Raw genomic sequence first — 10,291 nt, forward strand, 5'->3', positions numbered from 1 at the left:
GACCGTTTCTTTTGTGTTGCCCAATCACAAACAGTTCATCCGAGTGAACCGTAAGCCGTATATCGCACATGCCTTCATCTGGCTGCCCGTTTCTTTTGTTCTGCTGCATCGCAAACAGTTAATTGAACTGAACCATATGCCCAGCATTGCACACACAACTAAAATCTAAACCGTGTTTGATGCATCCTCCATCGCAAACGTTTTGCACCTTTTTGATGGTTTTTTACACCACCATTTGCGATTAATGCATCGCACACAGTTTCGTCGAAGGGTCTCTGATCGTAGAGTCGCGTTAGCAGCAACCTGCAGTAGTGCTTTGTGATGGGTTCGATCTTGCGGTGCTCAATCTGAGTGACAGAAAGAGACATTTCGCACATGTATCGTTGCCATTAAGGATAAAAAGATGGGGTGTATTCCTACATGAATAGATCTTGTCTACATCATGTCATCGTGTTGGGCAACGTAGCATGCAATTTCAAAAAAATTCCTACACTCACGCAAGAGCTATCTAGGAGATGCATAGCAACGAGAGGGGGAGAGTGTGTCTACGTACCCTCGTAGACCAAAAGCGGAAGCGTTTTAATACGGTTGATGTAGTCGAACTTCTTCTCTTTCCGATCGATCAAGTACCGAACATACGACACCTCCGAGTTTTGCACACGTTCAGCTCGATGACGTCCCTCGAGCTCTTGATCCAGCAAAGTGTCGAGGAAGTAGATGAGTTCCATCAGCACGACGGCGTGGTGGCGGTGATGGTGAAGGGATCCGCGCAGGGTTCGCCTAAGCACCACGAGAATATGACCGAGTTTTCTTGAAATATTAACTTCAACTCCTGGAACATCTCATATGGTCCATGACGTTCAAAACGTCTTTGAAGTCCCGATTCTAAGCCGTTAAGCATGGTGCACTAAACTATCAAGTAGTCATCATACTGAGCTAGCCAAACGTTCATAACGTCTGCATCTGCTCGTGTAATAGGTCTGTCACCTAGCGGTGCATCAAGGACATAATTCTTCTGTGTAGCAATGAGGATAATCCTAGGATCACGGATCCAATCCGCATCTTTGCTACTAACATCTTTCAACATAATTTTTCTCTAGGAACATATCAAAAATAAACACAGGGAAGCAACACCGCGAGCTATTGATCTACAAAATAATTTGCAAAATACTCTAAGGACTAAGTTCATGATAAATATAAGTTCAATTAATCATATTACTTAAGAACTCCCACTTAGATAGACATCCCTCTAATCATCTAAGTGATTACGTGATCCAAATCAACTAAACCATAACCGATCATCACGTGAAATGGAGTAGTTTTCAATGGTGAACATCACTATGTTGATCATATCTACTATATGATTCACGCTCGACCTTTCGGTCTCAGTGTTCCGAGGCCATATCTGCATATGCTAGGCTCGTCAAGTTTAACTTGAGTATTCCGCGTGTGCAACTGTTTTGCACCCGTTGTATTTGAACGTAGAGCCTATCACACCCGATCATCATGTGGTGTCTCAGCACGAAGAACTTTCACAACGGTGCATACTCAGGGAGAACACTTTTATCTTGAAATTTTAGTGAGAGATCATATTATAATGCTACCGTCAATCAAAGCAAGATAAGATGCATAAAAGATAAACATCACATGTAATCAATATAAGTGATATGATATGGCCATCATCATCTTGTGCTTGTGATCTCCATCTCCGAAGCACCGTCATGATCATCATCGTCACCGGCGTGACACCTTGATCTCCATCGTAGTATCGTTGTCGTCTCGCCAATTATTGCTTTTACGACTATCGCTACCGCTTAGTGATAAAGTAAAACAATTACATGCCGATTGCATTGCATACAATAAAGCGACAACCATATGGCTCCTGCCAGTTGTCGATAACTCGGTTACAAAACATGATCATCTCATACAATAAAATATAGCATCATGTCTTGACCATATCACATCATAACATGCCCTGCAAAAACAAGTTAGACGTCCTCTACTTTGTTGTTGCAAGTTTTACGTGGCTGCTATGGGCTTAGCAAGAACCGTTCTTACCTACGCATCAAAACCACAACGATAGTTTGTCAAGTTGGTGCTGTTTTAACCTTCGCAAGGACCGGGCGTAGCCACACTCGGTTCAACTAAAGTGAGAGAGACAGACACCCACCAGTCACCTTTAAGCAACGAGTGCTCGCAACGGTGAAACCAGTCTCGCGTAAGCGTACGCGTAATGTCAGTCCGGGCTGCTTCATCTCACAATATCGCTGAACCAAAGTATGACATGCTGGTAAGCAATATGACTTATATCGCCCACAACTCACTTGTGTTCTACTCGTGCATAACATCAACGCATAAAACCAGGCTCGGATGCCACTGTTGGGGAACGTAGTAATTTCAAAAAAATTCCTACGAACACGCAAGATCATGGTGATGCATAGCAACGAGAGGGGAGAGTGTTGTCCACGTACCCTCGTAGACCGAAAGCGGAAGCGTTAACACAACGCGGTTGATGTAGTCGTACGTCTTCACGATCCGATCGATCAAGTACCGAACGCACGGCACCTCCGAGTTCAGCACACGTTCAACTCGATGACGTCCCTCGAACTCCGATCCAGCCGAGTGTTGAGGGAGAGTTTCGTCAGCACGACGGCGTGGTGACGATGATGATGTTCTACCGACGCAGGGCTTCGCCTAAGCTCCGCTATGATATTATCGAGGTGTAATATGGTGGAGGGGGGCACGGCACACGGCTAAAAGATCGTTGATCAATTGTTGTGTCCATGGGGTGCCTCCCTGCCCCCGTATATAAAGGAGCAAGGGGGAGGCCGCCGGCCAAGGAGGAGGGCGCGCCAAGGGGGGAGTCCTACTCCCACCGGGAGTAGGACTCCTCCTTTCCTTGTTGGAATAGGAGAAGGGAAGGGAGAAGGAGAAAGAAGGAAGGGGGCGCCCCCCCTCCCTAGTCCAATTCGGACTAGTCCATGGGGAGGGGTGCGGCCACCCTTTGGGGCCTTTCTCTTCTTTCCCGTATTTAAGGCCCAATATGAATTCCCGTAACTCTCCCGTACTCCGAAAAATACCTGAATCATTCGGAACCTTTCCGAAGTCCGAATATAGTCGTCCAATATATCGATCTTTACGTCTCGGCCATTTTGAGACTCCTCGTCATGTCCTCGATCTCATCCGGGACTCCGAACTCCTTCGGTACATCAAAACACATAAACTCATAATATAACCGTCATCGTAACGTTAAGCGTGCGGACCCTACGGGTTCGAGAACTATGTAGACATGACCGAGACACCTCTCCGGTCAATAACCAATAGCGGAACCTGGATGCTCATATTGGTTCCCACATATTCTACGAAGATCTTTATCGGTCAGACCGCATAACAATATACGTTGTTCCCTTTGTCATCGGTATGTTACTTGCCCGAGATTCGATCGTCGGTATCTCGATACCTAGTTCAATCTCGTTACCAGCAAGTCTCTTTACTTGTTCCGTAATACATCATCCCGCAACTAACTCATTAGTTACAATGCTTGCAAGGCTTATAGTGATGTGTATTACTGAGTGGGCCCAGAGATACCTCTCCGACAATCGGAGTGACAAATCCTAATCTCGAAATACGCCAACCCAACAAGTACCTTCGGAGACACCTGTAGAGCACCTTTATAATCACCCAGTTACGTTGTGACGTTTGGTAGCACACAAAGTGTTCCTCCGGTAAACGGGAGTTGCATAATCTCATAGTCATAGGAACATGTATAAGTCATGAAGAAAGCAATAGCAACATACTAAACGATCGAGTGCTAAGCTAACGGAATGGGTCAAGTCAATCACATCATTCTCCTAATGATGTGATCCCGTTAATCAAATGACAACTCATGTCTACGGCTAGGAAACATAACCATCTTTGATCAACGAGCTAGTCAAGTAGAGGCATACTAGTGACACTCTGTTTGTCTATGTATTCACACATGTATCAAGTTTCCGGTTAATACAATTCTAGCATGAATAATAAACATTTATCATGATATAAGGAAATAAATAATAACTTTATTATTGCCTCTAGGGCATATTTCCTTCACGCGATTCATCGACTTACATTCATTTCTTTGATAATTTGTTATGTTGGTGGTGTTGATGCTAGAATCGGCGGATCTCGGGTAGGAGGTCCCGACCTGGTGATCTGAGCATGATGGTAACAGGAAGTAATGGGGACACAATTCTACCTAGGTCTGGGCCCTCTCGGAGAGGTAAAACCCTACGTCCTGCTTGTATTGTATTGATTGTGGATGGGGTACAAAGTACAGGGTGATCTACCTTGAGATCGTATGTCTGAGTTCTAACTTCTAAAAACCTTGCCTCTACAGACTAAACCCCTCGGCTTACATAGGCACCGGGGGTATCTAGGGTTACTAGTACATCGGCTATAACTAGGGATAACACGCCGATCATTCAAACTTGCCTTGAAGTGTACGCCAAGTCTTCGGAGGATCCCATCTTGAGTACGTCGAGAGCCAGGACATGCCTAGCCCATTCTTTAGTTTTTGGTGGGTCCTCGGCCCGGCCCATGACTGGCGGGCCGACATGGTGAGCACCCCCCCCAATTTGTGACACCGTCGGTAGCCCCTGAACTGGTTTTCAACTCAAGGATATTGGCACCTCCCTCGGGACAGCTTCATTCTTGTGGTCTTCGGCTTTGTAGACGAGTTCTATCTTCCATGTTGGCTTTTAAATCCGAGGATATATTTGGGTTCCGAGATCTTTTTATGTTCTACCATTGACTCCACCTCTTATCATGACCGCTTTATGCGTCTGCTACTTCTTGAGCTTGCATTGGTTTTCCCTTGAAAAGGAAAGGGTGATGCAGCAAAGTAGAGATAAGTATTTCCCTCAGTTTGAGAACCAAGGTATCAATCTAGTAGGAGACAATGCACAAATCACGGAATACCTGCACAAACAATCAAACAACTTTCACCCAAAGCGATAAAGGGGTTGTCAATCCCTTCATGGTTACCTGCAAAAGTGAGATCTGATAGAGATAGATAAAAGATAAAGTAAATATTTTGGGTATTTTTGGTTTATAGATTGGAAAGTAAAATATTGCAAAATAGTAGATCGGAAAAAAATATGATGGAAAATAGAAACTTGTATGATGGAAAATAGACCCGGGGGCCATAGGTTTCACTAGAGGCTTCTCCCAAGATAAGAAATAATACGGTGGGTGAACAAATTACTGCCGAGCAATTCATAGAAAAGCGCAAAGTTATGACGATATCTAAGGCAATGATCATGAATATAGGGAACACGTCCGTGTCAAGTAGACCGAAACAATTTTGCGTCTACTACTATTACTCCACACATCGACCGACTCCTGCCTGCATCTAGAGTATTAAGTTTGTGAAGAACAGAGTAACGCATTAAGTAAGATGACATGATGTAGAGGAATTAACTCAAGCAATATGATGAAAACCCATCTTTTTATCCTCGATGGCAACAATACAATACGTGCCTTGCTGCCCCTACTGTCACTGGGAAAGGACACCGCAAGATTGAACCCAAAGCTAAGCACTTCTCCCATTGCAATAAAAACCAATCTAGTTGGCCAAACTAAATCGATAGTTCAAAGAGAATTACAAAGATATGAAATCATGCATAAAATAATTCAGAGAAGATTCAAATAATATTCATAGATAAGCTGATCATAAATCCACAATTCATCGGATCTCGGCAAACACACCGCGAAAAAGTATTACATCGAATAGATCTCAAAGAACATCGAGGAGAACATGGTATTGAGAATCAAAGAGAGAGAATAAGCCATCTAGCTACTAGCTATGGACCCGTAGGTCTGTGGTAAACTACTCACGCTTCATCGGAAGGGAAATGGTGTTCATGTAGAAGCCCTCCGTGATCGAACCCCCCTCCGGCAGGGTGCCGGAAAAGGTCCCTTGATGGGATCTGACGGGTACAGAAGGTTGCGGCAGTGGAAAAGTGTTTTCGTGGATGCTTCTGGTGGTTTGGGGATATTTGGGAATATATAGGCGAAACAATTAGGTCAGGAATCAAACTTCTCATAGTACTCAATGAAATTTATATGAAAGTTTTTATTATATTCCTCTTGGATGCCTATCATATTAGGACTAAATTACCATGTTGTTTAAAGACTCTCAAAATAATATAAGTGAAGCATGAGAGTTCATTAATTTCTAAAAAATAAAACCATTGCCGTGCTCTAAAAAGATATAAGTGAAGCACTAGAGCAAAATTGCCTAGCTCAAAAGATATAAGTGAAGCACATAAAGTATTCTAATAAATCATGATTCATCTGTGTCCCTATCAAAAGGTGCGTACAGCAAGGATGATTGTGGCAAACTAAAAAGCAAAGACTCAAATCATACAAGAAGCTCCAAGCAAAACACATATCATGTGGTGAATAAAAATATAGCCTCAAGTAAAGTTACCGATAGACGAAGACGAAAGAGGGGATGCCTTCCGGGGCATCCCCAAGCTTAGGCTCTTGGTTGTCCTTGAATATTACCTTGGGGTGCCTTTGGCATCCCCAAGCTTAGGCTCTTGCCACTCCTTATTCCATAGTCCACCAAATCCTTACCCAAAACTTGAAAACTTCACAACACAAAACACAACAGAAATCTCATAAGCTCCGTTAGTATAAGAAAATAAATCACCACTTTTGGTACTGTTGTGAACTAATTCTTTATTTATATTGGTGTAATATCTACTGTATTCCAACTTTTCCATGGTTCATACCCCCGATACTACCCATAGATTCATCAAAATAAGCAAACAACACATAGAAAACTGAATCTGTCAAAAATAGAACAGTCTGTAGTAATCTGTAACTCTCGAATACTTCTGTAACTCCAAAAAAATTGAAAAATTAGGAAAACCTGGGAAAATTTTGTACCAATCATGTTCAAAAAGAATCAGATAAAAAGCATGCTTGTGTGAATTATGAAAATTATTTTCCTGGGCACAAAAGTTTCTATTTCTTAGCAAGGTCAAAACAACTATCACCGTAAGCCATCCCAAAGGTCTTACTTGGCACAAACACTAATTAAAACACAAAACCACATATAACCAGAGGCTAGATGTATTATTTATTGCAAAACAGAACCTAAAAAGCAAAAACAAAAATAAAATTGGGTTGCCTCCCAACAAGCGCTATTGTTTAACGCCCTTAGCTAGGCATAAAAACACGAATAGATCTAGGTATTGTCATCTTTGGTATGCAATCCATAAGTGGCTCTCAAAATAGATTCATATGGCAATTTAATTTTCTTTCTTGGAAAGTGTTCCATGCCCTTCCTTAACGGAAATTGAAATATAATGTTTCCTTCTTCCATATCAATAATTGCACCAATCGTTCTAAGGAAAGGTCTACCAAGAATAATAGGACATGTAGGATTGCAATCTATATCAAGAACAATGAAATCTACGGGCACATAATTCCTATTTGCAATAATAAGAACATCATTAATTCTTCCCATAGTTTCTTAGTATTTGAATCCGTAAGATGCAAATTTAAGGAACAATCATCAAATTCACGGAAACCTAACACATCACATAAAGTTTTTGGAATCGTGGAAACACTAGCACCCAAATCACACAAAGCATGGCAATCATAATCTTTAATCTTAATCTTAATAGTAGGTTCCCACTCATCATAAAGTTTTCTAGGGATAGAAACTTCCAATTCAAGCTTTTCTTCAAAAGATTGCATCATAGCATCAACGATATGTTTAGTAAAAGCTTTGTTTTGATTATAAGCATGAGGAGAATTCAACATGGATTGGAACAAGGAAATAAAATCTATTAAAGAACAGTTATCATAATTAAATTCCTTGAAATCCAAAATAGTGGGTTCATTCCTACTTAAAGTTTTGACCTCTCCAATCCCACTTTTATGAATTTTTGCATCAAGATCTAAAAACTCCGAATCATTGGGACGCCTTTTAACTAAAGTTGACTCATCTCCAGTACCATATTTATCAAGATTTATATTGGAAAACAAAGATTCAATAGGAGTCACATCAATCACTTTAAGATCTTCATCATTAATTTCACGGAAACTAGAAGAACACGTTTTTACAAACCAATCTCGTTTAGCACGCATCTTAGCGGTTTTTTCTTTGCACTCATCAATGGAAATTATCATAGCTTTGAGAGACTCATTAATATCATGCTTGGGTGGAATAGATCTGAGTTTCAAAGAATCAACATCAAGAGAAATTCTATCCACGTTCCTAGCCAAATCATCAATCTTAAGCAATTTTTCTTCAATCAAAGCATTGAAATTCTTTTGCAAACTCATAAATTCTTTAACACTATTTTCAAAATCAGAGGGCATCTTATTATAATATCCATAAGAAAATTGTTGTAGGAATTACCATAAGTATTAGAGGAATTACTAGGAAACGGCCTAGGATTAAAATTGCCTCTATACGCGTTATTACCAAAATTGTTCCTACCAACAAAATTCACATCCATAGATTCATTATTGTTTTTAATCAAAGTAGATAAAGGCATATCATTAGGATCAATAGAAGCACTCTTGCTAGCAAATAATTTCATAAGTTCATCCATCTTTCCACTCAAAACATTATCTCTTCAATCGCATGCACCTTTTTACTAGTGGAAGATCTTTCGGTATGCCATTGAGAATAATTAACCATAATATTATCTAGGAGTTTAGTAGCTTCTCCTAAAGTAATTTCCATAAAATTACCTCCCGCGACCGAATCTAAAAGATTTCTAGAAGAAAAATTCAATCTGGCATAAAAAATTGTATGATCATCCACAAATTCAAACCATGAGTAGGGCAATATCGTATCATCAATTTCATCCTCTCCCAAGATTGTGCAACATGTTCATGATCAAGTTGCCTAAAATTCATAATATCGTTCCTAAGGGAGATGATCTTAGCGGGAGGAAAATACTTGGAAATAAAAGCATATTTACACTTATTCCATGAATCAATACTATTTTTAGGCAAAGATGAAAACCAAGTTTCAGCACGATCTCGAAGTGAGAATGGAAATAGATTCAATTTAATAATATCATTATCCACATCTTTTTCTTTTGCATATCACATAGCTCAACGAAACTATTAAGATGGGATGCGACATCTTCACTAGGAAGGCCGGAAAATTGATATTTCCTAACACGATTCAGCAAAGTGGCATTAATTTCATAAGATTCTGCACTAGTGGCGGGAGCAATCGGAGTACTAATAAAATCATTGTTATTGGTGTTGGAAAAGTCACACAATTTTGTATTCTCTTGAGCCATCGTGACAAAGCAAGTAATCCAACACACGAGCACACAAAAAGCAAACGAAGAAGGCGAACGGAAGAGGGGCGAAGAAAAGGCAATTCTTTTCGAAAATCGTTTTAGAAGTGGGGGAGAGAAAATGAGAGGCGAATGGCGAATAATGTAATGCAAGAGATGAGAGTTTATGATGGGTACTTGGTATGTCTTGACTTGGCGTAGATCTCCCCAACAACGGCGCCAGAAATTCTTCCTGCTACTTCTTGAGCTTGCGTTGGTATTTCCCTTGAAGAGGAACGGGTGATGCAGCAACGTAGAGATAAGTATTTCCATCAGTTTGAGAACCAAGGTATCACTGATGCGCGTCGGTCCTAAACAAACGGTTTTTAACCCCTTTCCGCGACGGCATTTGGAACCGTCACCAAGTGAGTGTGGGTGATAGGGGGGTCCTTCCCACATGACCCAGAAACCGTCAGGGATATGGCCCCTACAGTACTCCTACTCGTTTCTGCTCGCATTGCCATCACAAATGGTTCACTATTATAGAACGTGTGTGATGCGCGGCCCATCACAAACGGTTCACTGTTAAGAAGATTAGCTAATCGTCGTACGAGTGTCGGACAAGATTACGAAACGCCGGACCGTCGTAGCATCGTCGTACACGACAACTATCGCACACGCTATTCTGTGGTGCAACGTTTATGATGTATACTTCATCAGAAACAGTTCATGGTTGCGAATCGTGTACGATAAGGCAACTAACACAAACGTTTAGTTTGCCCGCACCGTTTGTGATATTGTGTGACATCGCACACGCTTTGGAAACGACAACTGTGTGCATGCTTGCACACGTTTCCTCTCTGTGAACCATCTCGGATTATGGTGCATATCGCAAAAGTTTGTGCTTTACCAACCGTGTGTGTGCCCTAACAACCTGGAGAGCGTAATTTCACCGTAATTTAATTGCTGCTTTTTCAAATTGTACTGGATTTGAA

Source organism: Triticum aestivum, chromosome 1D, assembly GCF_018294505.1.
Source record: "Triticum aestivum cultivar Chinese Spring chromosome 1D, IWGSC CS RefSeq v2.1, whole genome shotgun sequence".
Taxonomy (NCBI): Eukaryota; Viridiplantae; Streptophyta; class Magnoliopsida; order Poales; family Poaceae; genus Triticum; species Triticum aestivum.